Source organism: Arachis hypogaea, chromosome 5 (genome assembly GCF_003086295.3).
Source record: "Arachis hypogaea cultivar Tifrunner chromosome 5, arahy.Tifrunner.gnm2.J5K5, whole genome shotgun sequence".
NCBI classification, from domain to species: domain Eukaryota; kingdom Viridiplantae; phylum Streptophyta; class Magnoliopsida; order Fabales; family Fabaceae; genus Arachis; species Arachis hypogaea.
The window spans coordinates 15447567-15460053 of NC_092040.1; the positions used below are offsets into that span (position 1 = coordinate 15447567).

Here is a 12487-nt window from a genome sequence, read left to right on the forward strand (position 1 = left end):
ACTAGAGATGGTAGACAAATCAAAGAAACAGGCTTATGGACTTATAGAGGATGTCTTGGTAAAGGTTGAAGGCCTTTACATCCCTGCTGACTTCATAATCCTGGACACTGGGAAGAATAAGGATGAATCCATCATCCTTGGCAGACCCTTCCTAGCCATAGCAAAAGCTGTGATTGATGTTGACAGAGGAGAGTTGGTCCTTCAAGTGAATGAGGACTACCTTGTGTTTAAGGTTCAAGGATCTCCCTCTGCAACCATGGGGAGGAAGCATGAAAAGCTTCTCTCAATACAGAGTCAACCAAAGCCCCCACATTCAAACTCTAAGTTTGGTGCTGGGAGGCCCCAACTATGCTCTGAATATCTGTGAAGCTCCACGAGAGCTTACTGTTAAACTATTGACATAAAAGAAGCGCTTATTGGGAGGCAATCCAATTTTTATTTATCTATGTTAAATTTCCATTTTCCATTGTTATTTTATGTTTTCTTTAGGTTGATGATCATGTGGAGTCACAAAAACAACTGCAAAAATCAAAGCAAATTCAAAAACAGCATTAAAAATAGCACCCCCTAGAAGAGGAGCTTACATGCCAGTAAGGGTAGAAGAATGGGCATTAAACGCCCAGTCTGGCACCATTCTGGGCATTTAACGCCAAAAATGGGCACCAGACTGGCGTTTAAACGCTAGAAAAGGACGAAAAACTGGCGTTTAACGCCAGAAATGGGCAGCAACCTGGCTTTTAACGCCAGGATTAGCACTCAGAGGGCGTTTACACGCCAGAATGGTGCAGGGATGAGAAATACTTGACACCTCAGGATCTGTGGATCCCACAGGATTCCCACTTACCTCAACTCACTCTCTCTCTTCTTCACACATTCCAATAACACCCTTCCCCAAATACCTTTCACCAATCACCTCCAACTCTCTTCACCATCACCTCTTCACCATTCACATCCACCCACTCTTCCGCAAAACCCCCGCCTACCTCAACATTAAAATTCACATCCTCTCCCTCCCAAACCCAACCCCTAATACACGAACCCTACCCCTCTCTCCACTCCTATATAAACCCCTCATCCCTCCTTCATTTTCACACATCATAAACACTTCTTTCCCCTTTTTGCCGAACCACTCACACCTCTCCATCTCCTCCATTTTCTTCTTCTTCTCCTCCATTCTTTCTTCTTTTGCTCGAGGACAAGCAAACCTTTTAAGTTTGGTGTGGTAAAAGCGTTGCTTTTTATTTTTTCATAACCATTTATGGCACCTAAGGCCGGAGAAACCTCTAGAAAGAGGAAAGAGAAGGCAAAAGCTTCCACACCGAGTCATAGGAGATGGAGAGATTCATCTCAAAGGTCCATCAAGACCACTTCTATGAAGTTGTGGCCAAGAAGAAGGTGATCCCTGAGGTCCCTTTCATGCTTAAAAGGAATGAGTATCTGGAGATCCGACATGAGATTCGAAGAAGAGGTTGGGAAGTTCTCACCAACCCCATTCAACAAGTCAAAATCTTAATGGTTCAAGAGTTCTATGCTAATGCATGGATCACCAAAAACCATGATCAAAGTGTGAACCCGAACCCAAAGAATTGGCTTACAATGGTTCGGGGGAAAAACTTAGATTTTAGTCCGGAAAATGTAAGGTTAGCATTCAACTTGCCAATGATGCAAGGAGATGCACGCCCCGACACTAGAAGAGTCAACTTTGATCAAAGGTTGAACCAAGTCCTCATGGACATATGTGTAGAAGGAGCTCAGTGGAAAAGAGACTCCAAAGGCAAGCCGGTTCAATTGAGAAAGCATGACCTTAAACCTGTGGCTAAAGGATGGTTGGAATTCATCCAATGCTCCATCATTCCTACTAGCAACCGATCTGAAGTGACTGTAGATCGGGCTATCATGATCCATAGCATCATGATTGGAGAGGAAGTAGAAGTTCATGAGGTCATATCTCTAGAACTCTACAAAGTGGCTGACAAAACCTCCACTTTAGCAAGGTTAGCCTTCCCTCATCTCATCTGTCACCTATGCAATTTAGCTGGAATTGTCATAGAGGAAGACATCCTCATTGAAGAGGACAAGCCCATCACTAAAAAGAGGATGGAGCAAACAAGAGAGCCCACTCATGGACCTCAACAAGAGCATGAGAAAGTCCCTCATCAAGAAATTCCTGAGATGCCTCAAGGGATGCAGTTTCCTCCACACAACTATTGGGAGCAACTCAACACCTCTTTGGGAGATTTGAGTTTCAATATGGAGCAACTAAGGATGGAACACCAAGAGCACTCTATTATTCTCCATGAAATTAGAGAGGATCAAATAGCCATGAGGGAAGAGCAACAAAGGCAAGGAGGAGACATAGAGGAGCTCAGGCGTTTCATTGGATCTTCAATAGGAAGAACTAGCCGCCATCACTAAGGTGGACCCGTTCTTTGATTTCCTTGTTCTTATCTTTCTGATTTTCGATTTTTATGCTTTATGTGTTATCTATGTTTTTGTCTTCATTACATGATCATTAGTGTCTAGTATCTATGTCTTAAAGCTTTGAATAATTCCATGAATCCTTCACCTTTCTTAAATGAAAAATGTGCCTAATTACAAAAGAACAAGAAGTACTTGAATTTCAAATTTTATCTTGAAATTAGTTTAATTATTTTGATGTGGTGGCAATACTATTTGTTTTCTGAATGAATGCTTGAACAGTGATATTTTTTATAGTGAAGTTTATAAATGTTAAAATTGTTGTTTCTTGAAAGAATGATGAACAAAGAGAAATGTTATTGATAATCTGAAAAATCATGAAATTGATTCTTGAAGCAAGAAAAAGCAGTGAATAACAAAGCTTGCAAAAAAAGGCGAAAAAAAAGAGAAGAAAGAAAAAGCAAGCAAAAAAAGCCAATAGCCCTTTAAACCAAAAGGCAAGGGTAAAAAAGATCCAAGGCTTTGAGTATTAATGGATAGGAGGGCCTAAAGGAATAAAATCCTGGCCTAAGCGGCTAAATCGAGTTGTCCCTAACCATGTGCTTGTCGCATATAGGTCCAAGTGAAAAACTTGAGACTGAGTGGTTAAAGTCGTGATCCAAAGCAAAATAGTGTGCTTAAGAACTCTAGACACCTCTAACTGGGGACTTTAGCAAAGCTGAGTCACAATCTGAAAAGGTTCACCCAGTTATGTGTTTGTGGCATTTATGTATCTGGTGGTAATACTGGAAAACAAAGTGCTTAGGGTCACGGCAAAGACTCATAAAGTAGCTGTGTTCAAGAATCAACATACTGAACTAGGAGAATCAATAACACTATCTAAATTATAAATTCCTATAGATGCCAATCATTCTGAATTTCAAAGGATAAAGTGAGATGCCAAAACTGTTCAGACGCAAAAAGCTACTAGCCCCGTTCATCTAATTGGGACTAAGTTTCATTGATATTGTGAGATTCAGTGTATATTCTCTTCTTTTTATTTTATTTTGTTTTCAGTTGCTTGGGGATAAGCAACAATTTAAGTTTGGTGTTGTGATGAGCGGATAATTTATACGCTTTTTGGCATTATTTTTAGGTAGTTTTTAGTATGATTTAGTCAGTTTTTAGTACATAATTATTAGTTTTTATGCAAAAATCATATTTCTGGGCTTTACTATGAGTTTGTATATTTTTCTGTGATTTCAGGTATTTTCTGGCTGAAATTGAGAGACTTGAGTAAAAATCTGATTCAGAGGCTGAAAAAGGACTGCAGATGCTGTTAGATTCTGACCTCCTTGCACTCGAAATAGATTTTCTAGAGTTACAGAAACCCAATTGGTGCGCTGTTAATTGCGTTGAAAATTAGACATCTTGGGCTTTCCAGCAATGTATAATAGTTCATACTTTGCCCGAGATTTGATGGCCTAAATTGGCGTCAAAACATCGGTCAGAGACCCTTTTGTGGCGTTAAACGCCAGAACTGGCATAAAAGCTGGAGTTAAACGCCCAAACTGGCACCAGAGCTGGCGTTTAACTCCAAGAAAAGTCTATGCACGTGAAAGCTTCAATGCTCAGCCCAAACACACACCAAGTGGGCCCCAAAAGTGGATTTCTACATCATTTACTTATTTATGTAAACCCTAGGTTACTAGTTCATTATAAAGAGGACCTTTCACTATTGTATTTTCATCTTTTGATCATCTTTGATCTTGGTATCAGGTCTTTGAACCCTTTTTCGATTGTTTCATGTTATTTTGGAGGCATGGCCATTCGACCATGCCTAGACCTTGTTCTTATGTATTTTCAACGGTGGAGTTTCTACACATCATAGATTAAGGTGTGGAGCTCAGCTGTTCCTCATGAATTAATGCAATTACTACTATTTTCTATTCAATTCGAGCTTGTTCTTGTTCTAAGATATCCATTCGCACTTCAACATGATGAATGTGATGATCAAGTGACACTCATCACCATTCTCACTTATGAACGTGTGCCTGACAACCACTTCCGTTCTACCTGAAAACAAGGTTGAATGCATATCTCTTGGCCTCTTGGTCCACGACGCATGGTTGCCTCACCTGAAAACAGAGTCTTCCATTCCGTGAGACCAGAGTCTTCGTGGTATAAGCTAGAATCAATTGGCAGCATTCTTGAGATCTGGAAAGTCTAAACCTTGTCTGTGGTATTCCGAGTAGGATCTGGGATGGGATGACTTTGACGAGCTTTAAACTTGTGAGTGCTGGGCGCAGTGATAATGCGCAAAAGGATTAATGGATCTTATTCCAACACGATCGAGAACCGACAGATGATTATCCCTACGTAACCCGTAGCTGGACCATTTTCACTGAGAGGACGGACGGTATCCATTGACAACGGTGATCCCCAACATACAACTTGCCATGGAAAGGAGTACGCATGACTGGATGAAGGCAGTAGGAAAGCAGAGATTCAGGAGGAATAAAGCATCTCCATATGCTTATCTGAAATTCCCACTAATGAATTACATAAGTATTTCTATCTTATTTAATGTCTTATTCATGTTTTAATTATCAAAACCCCATAACCATTTGAATCTGCCTGACTGAGATTTACAAGGTGACCATAGCTTGCTTCAAGCCGACAATCTCCATGGGATCGACCCTTACTCACATAAAGTATTACTTGGACGACCCAGTGCACTTGCTGGTCAGCTACACAGAGTTATGAGAAAAGTGTGAACTCACAATTTCGTGTACCAACAGTCCATCTATTTGTGGATGATATGCAATACTGAGACATTGCTTCGTACCGAAAGCATATTGAAAAGCTCCCCAAAATCTTGATGTAAATCTAGGATCACGGTCTGACACTATGATTGATGGCACACTATGCAACCTTACGATCTCCTTGATGTACAATCTTGCCAACTCCTCCATAGAATAGTTAACTCGCATAGGCAGAAAATGAGCAGATTTGGTTAAGCGATCCACGATCACCCAAACTGCATCAAATCCCGACCTAGTCCTTGGTAAACCAGTCACAAAGTCCATCGCAATTCTTTCCCAATTCCACTGAGGAATCTCAAGTGGCTGTAGCATTCCCAATGGTTTTTGATGCTCTATCTTTACCTTCTAGCACATCAAACACTTGGATACAACTGTAGCTACATCATTCTTCATCCCAGGCCACCAGAACATCTTCTTTAAATCATAGTACATCTTTTTACTTCCTGGGTCAATGGAAAACCCACTGTTGTGAGCTTCCAATAACAAGTCTTGCCTCAGACTCCCGACATCCAGTATACAAATCCTCCCTTTATATATCCAAAATCCTTCATCATCCTTAGTGAATTCTCGATGTCTCTTCTTACCAACTGGTTGAAATAATTGCTGAAGCTTTTGCTCATCTTGCTGAGCCCTCTGTATCTCTAATTTAAACGTACTTGAAATATGTAACTGATTCAAACAAGTTCTCCTGGAAACTTCACCAATATCTAGCTTAAGATACACAAACTTATCCACTAACTCCTCTTTCTTGATCCTCATCCAAGCTATTCTTAAAGATTTCCAACTCAACGCGTCCGCCACAACATTCGCCTTTCCAGGGTGATAACTTAGTTCAAAATCATAATCCTTTAGCAACTCCATCCACCTCCTCTGATGCATGTTAAGCTCTTTCTGATCAAAGATGTACTTGAGCTCTTTTGGTAAGAAAAGACGCTAAACCTCACTCCGTACAAGTGGTGCCTCCAAATCTTCAATGCAAACACAATCGCCGCTAATTCCAAGTCATGAGTTGGGTAATTTACCTCATGCGGTCTCAGCTGACGCGATGCGTAAGTCACCACGTTTTGGTGCTGCATCAACACGCAACCCAAACCCTTTAGTGATGCATCACATTACACTTTAAACGGTTCACACAGTTCTGGTAAAATTAAAATAGGCACTGAAGTTAGCCGTTGTTTCAAGGTCTGAAAACTTTCTTCACACTCCGACATCCACACAAACGACACCTCCTTTCTTGTCAACTTAGTCATCAGTAGTGTAATCTGGGAAAATCTTTCAATAAATCTCCGGTAATATCCAGCCAAGCCCAAGAAACTTCTGACCTTTGTCACCGTCATTGGACTTTCCCATTCCATCACCACCTCTACCTTCGAAAGATCCACCGCTATTCCTCCTTTGCTCACAACGTGACCTAGGAACTTCACTTCCTCCTTTCAGAACTCGCATTTGGACAACTTAGCATACAATTTCCGCTCCTTTAAGATTTGCAACGCAATTCTCAAGTGCTCCTCATGCTCCTTCACCGTCTAGAAATAAACTAAGATGTCGTCTATGAAAACCACCACAAATTTGTTCAAAAAGGAACGAAATACTCTGTTCATGTAGTCCATGAACACAGCAGGTCCCTTCGTCAATCCAAAGGACATCACCGCAAACTCGTAGTGTCCACAGCGCGTCCTAAACGCAGTTTTCAGAATGTTATCCTCTTTCACCCTTATCTAATGGTAATTGGATCTTTAGTCAATCTTGGAAAACACCCCAGCTCCTTGCAATTGATCCATTAAGTCATCGATTCTAGGCAACGGATACTTTGTTTAACTGCCAGTAATCCACGCAAAGTTGCATTCCTTCATCCTTCTTCTTTACCAATAAAACTGGCGCTCCCCACGGAGATATACTCGGTCGAATGAACCTCTTATTCAGAAGCTCTTCCAACTGTGTCTTTAATTCTGCCAACTCTATCGAAGCCATTCGGTACGGTGCAATCGATACTGGTCCGGCTCCTGGCACCAATTCAATCGCAAATTCAATCTCCCTTTGAGGTGGAAACTCAGAAATATCTTTCGGGAACACCTCCGAAAAGTCTCTAACTATCAGAATTTGATCAAGGTTCTGATTATCACCTAACGCATTTGCAGCCAATAGAATATAACCCTAACACTCTTCCCTACTACAATGCACCACTACAGAGTTTAGGTAGTAACCCTCAGCTATCATTGCTCCATTTTCTCCTTCCAGCATAAACTGAATTGACCACTCAAAGCAATATGGCACTCAGAGTGTCAACTTCAGGAACTCATCTCTTCTGAGCTACCCCATTACTTACAGGGTTTCTTTTAGAAGTGTACATAATCTAGTTATTTGCAACCATGTCAATGAGTTCTCTTGCCTCTTCAGGCGTTTTCTTCCAGTGGAGTGATCCACCAGCAGAGTCATCCAGTGACATCTTGGATATCTCAGAAAGGCCATCATAGAAGATGTCTAGTGTGGTTCAGTCTGAGATCATGTTGGGAGGACATATTCTGATAAGTTGCTTGTATCTCTCCCAAGCTTCATAGAGGGATTCACCCTCTTTTTGTCTGAAGGTTTGAACTTCCATCCTAAGTTTGCTCAACTTTTGAGGTGGAAATAACTTAGTCAAGAATGCATTGACCACCTTCTCCCATGTGTCAAGACTCTCTTTAGGTTGAGAATCTAACCACAATCTAGCTTTGTCTCTTACCACAAAAAGAAAGAGCATGGGCTTATAGACCTCAGGACTCACTCTATTGGTCTTGACTCTAGACTGTGTCAAATATCTGTAAAAAGTCAGATAAGAATTAATTTGGATCTTCCTTTAGAAGTCCATGGTATTGGTAGTTCAGTTGAACTAAGGTCACAGTTAAGGTTTCAGCTCAAAGTTGTTAACTCCAATGGCAGGTATAGAGATACTTCTGCCATATAAGTCAGAGGTAAGCTTGTGTAAGCACCAAGAATCTTTCTTGACTCTCCTTCATGATTAGGTTCGGCCATGTCTTCGACTTCTTGTTCGAAATTTTCCGAAAGGTTTCTTCTGGAGTGCTATGCTTTAACTTATTGTAAGCTCCTCCTTAAAGTCCTCTCAGGTTCAGGATCAAGATTAAAGGGAGGTTCTTTATCCCTGTTCCTGGTCATAAACAAGAAAAGAAAACAAGAGAGAAGAAGAATGGGAGCTCTTTGTTCAAGAGCAGAGGACTCCCTGTGAGATGTAAAGAAAGAAGAATGAAGATAGAAGAGTTTGAATAAAGAGAGGAGAGGGATTAGAAGTAGAAAATATAATCAAGAATTAACATATTTTTGTTTTTGTTTTATTTATTTATGAAATTCGAAAATAGAAATTAATTAATTAAAAATATTTGAAAATTAAATGATGAATTTTCAAAAATAGAAGAGAGAGATAGAAGAGAATTTTCGAAAATTAGAAGAGAGAAGAATTAGTTAGGAAGTTTTGAAAAAGAAGAAAGAGAAAATAAGATAAAGATTTGAAAAGATGTTTAAGAAAGATAAGATAAGGAAGTTAAGAAAAGATAAGTTTTAAATTAAAAAGATTTGAAATCAAAATCAAAAAGTTAGTTTCTAATTTAAAAATATTTGAAATTTAAATTTTGAAAGAAAGATAAGATAAGAAAGAATCAATTTTTAAAAGAAGAGATTTGAAAAGAAGTTAAAGAAGATAAGATTTGAAATTTTGATTTTTGAAAAAGTTTTGATTTTGAAATTTGAAATTTTGAATTTTAAATTTTAAATTTTGAATTTTGAATTTTGAATTTTTAATTTTGAATTTTAAATTTTGAAATTGAATTTTAAATTTTGGATTTGAAATAAGGTAAGATTTTGAAAAGATATGATTTTTTTGAAAAGATTTGATTTTGAAAAGATTTGAATTTTGAAATTTAAAACTAAGATAAGATAAGATTTTGATTTTGAAATTAAAATTTGAAATTTTAACTAAAATTTTCAAAAATTAAAGAAAGATAAGAAAAGATATTTTATTTTTTTATTTTTGAATTTAATGAGGAAAGAGAAAAACAACAAAAAGACACCAAACTTAAAATTTTTAGATCAAATAGCACCTAGTGTGCGAAAATTAGAAGGAAAAACACATAGGGACGCCAAACTTAAAAATTTTAAGATCCAAACAAAAAGAAAACAAGAACACTTTAAACATCAAGAAGAACACCAAGAACGAAACTCAAAGAATTCAAAGAAAATAAGAACATGCAAAAGATTCCAAACTTAAATTTGACACAAGACTTAAACAAAAGACTCTATTTTTGAAATTTTTTTTTGAAAAAGACTCCAAAAAATTCGAAAATTCAACCAAGAACACAAACAAAAGACTCAAACCAAAAACAAAGATTAAACAAAGAAAAGAAAAGGTTTTTGAAAAAAAATTTCGAAAAAGAAGAAGAAAATAAAAAAACCCAAACAAAATTAAGAACAATACCTAATCTAAGCAACAAGATAATGCATCAGTTGTCCAAACTCGAACAGTCCCCAGCAACGGCGCCAAAAACTTCGTGCACGAATTTCCACACTTCGTACAACTGAACCAGCAAGTGCACTGGGTCGTCCAAGTAATACCTGAGCGAGTCAGGGTCGATCCCACGAGGATTGTGGTCTGAAGCAAGCTATGGTTATCTTTTAGATCTTAGTCACGTGAATAGAAGATTTGTCAGAATTGTTTAAAGCGCATAAAGGAAAATTATAAGGAAACTTAACTAGGTTGATATGTTATCAATGATAAGAAGATGGTTAAGGCTTGGAGATGCTTTATTCTTCTGGCTTAATCCGGTCTTACTGTCTTCTTCAACTGTGAATGATTTCCTCTATGGCAGGCTGTATGTGATCAACGCCGATTGAGAGGTCGCCAATGCTCCTCCAGATCTAAACCACAGGGTTAGTGTGGTTCCATTCTAATTAAGGGTGAAGCTCCTGCTGTTCATTCTCCTTAGTGATCCTACTCAAAATGCCACAGACAAGGTCGAATCTTCCAGATCAGAGAATGCTGCACCTTTGGGTTCTAGGCTCTACCACAAAGACCCTAATCTCCACATACCTTGGCTGAATTGGTGTCTCAAGAAGTACCCAACAAAGTTGTGGATTAGCTGTCTAAGAGATGTATAATCAAGCTGGTGGTTCATCATTGTCCGATGAAAGACGCACTCTGAACCCAAGTAGAACACGGATGGTTGTCAAGCACACGGTTCTAAGATTGAAGAACCAAGATGATTATCATGGGTCATCCCATTCATCAGGTTGAAGAACGAAGATACATCTTAGAATTGAATCAAACACGGATTGAAGAGAAACAATAATACTTTTATTAATCCATAAAACTCAGCAGAGCTCCTCCCCTTAACCTAGGAGATTTAGAAACTCATACTGATAGGAAATACAATGATAAACGTGTAAAGTGTCTAGCAGCTCTAAATTTTGTAAAAGTTCTCAAATAAATAATAAGCTAATGACTAGGGATTACATAAAAAGGGTAAAACAGTCTTTTAGTGCTAAAATCTACTTCTTGGGCACACTTGGTGAGTATTTGGGCTGAGGTTGATTGAGATCCACATGCTAGGAAACTCATTGGGCATTGAACGCCTGCTTGGGGGTCCTCCTTCACCGTTTGGACGCTGGCTACCCCCTTGTGGGCGCTGGATGCCTGGACTAGGGTAGATGGCTGGTGTTGAACGCCAGTTTTGGGCCTTCTATTCTGAAGTAAAGTATAGACTATTATATATTTTTGGAAAGCCCTTGACGTTAGCTTTCCATAGCCATTAAGAACGCTCCATTTAGGTGTCTGTAGTTTCACAAAAGCTCTTTCGAGAGCAAGGAGGTCAGATCCGGACAGCATCTACAGTGCTTTCTCTGTCTTTGAAACAGACTTTTGCTCCAGCTCCTCAATTTCAATCAGAAAATACCTGAAATTGCATAAAAACACACAAATTCATGGTAGAATCCAAAAATGTGAATTTTACACTAAAATCCATGAAAATATAATAAAATTTAAACAAAACATAGTAAAAACTATATGAAAATGATGCCAAAAAGCATATAAAATATTTGCTCGTCAAGCACCAATGAGGGTTACAAGAGACAACGACAGGTGCCGATAAGGGGGGAGCCTTAGAGGGAGAAGCAACAATTGAAGGAGAGGCAGCAATGGGATAGGAGTGAAAGAGAGTGAGCCACACCAAGGTATGGTTTATTAGAGAGAATGAGCACCGAAGGAGGCCTTGTGAGTGAGAGTGAGTGCTGACAAAGGGCGCGCCAATGGAGGGTGTGCCGGAGGAGGCAGCACCAATAGAGGGTTGCGAGAGAGGGTTAGAGGGAGGTTGAGCAATGAGGATTGGAGGGAGCGTTGGCGCATTAGGTTGAATGAAGAAGGTTGTGATAAGCTCTGTGAACAAGATGGTTGCGATGATGAGCTCTAGGTTTTTTCTCTTCTTAGTGATAAAGAGGGTTCATGGTTGAATGAATGAAGAGGTTTTTTCTGTGTTAAAGGAAGAGTGAATATAGATTATTTTTCTTTGAGGTTTTTTCAATGTTTTTTTTAATGACAAAACATTAAAAGTGTATTGGAGAAAAAATTGGTGGAAAATCTAAATTTTTCTTGGGAACTTTATTGCCACGCTTTTTTAGGGTTCCCATATAATTAAAGAATATGGGCATGCTTGAAAAATGTGACCGTAGAAAAAAAAAATCTAGTCACGCTTCAAAAGCATGCCTATTTTTCTCTATGGCCAGGCTTTGGTAAGTGTAATATCTAAAATGTGGCTAAATTACTAATCAATTGCCACCCTCATAAAGTGTGACCATCGACCCCTTTTGGCCACACTTCTGAAGCATGGCAAGAAAAACCGTGACAACAAGGCTTTTTTCTCGTAGTGATAGCTGACATAGTTAACAGTTGGAGCCTTAGGAGGTGTCCCATCTACAAATTCTATTAAATAGAGACTAGTGTGGGATGGAAGTGACTGGTATATTTTACATTTACAGGTTTAATTAGTTTTATAGTATAACATGCATATATAGTGAAAAAATATTTGCTTAATGATAGTTAGGACCCTCCAAAGTTGGGGATAGAAAGGATTAGTTGGGTTTTCAAGAACCACTATAGGTGGTTCATACCCAAATTTAGTACAGCTCCAAATAGCATCTTCGATCTTTGGTGGTGACTTTTTAAGGTAATTAAGTACTTTTTTTAAACTTCAAATTATAAACTTATATTGATAATCTGATTCATT

General features: G+C 38.7%; 1 non-coding gene across 1 annotated transcript; it reads left to right on the top strand.

The window, feature by feature from the left end:
• Window positions 1–7721: 7721 nt before the first annotated feature.
• Window positions 7722–7830, top strand: LOC112804338 (small nucleolar RNA R71). The gene has a single exon (XR_003202948.1). It is a non-coding gene; the product is annotated as a small nucleolar RNA R71 (small nucleolar RNA).
• Window positions 7831–12487: the final 4657 nt, after the last annotated feature.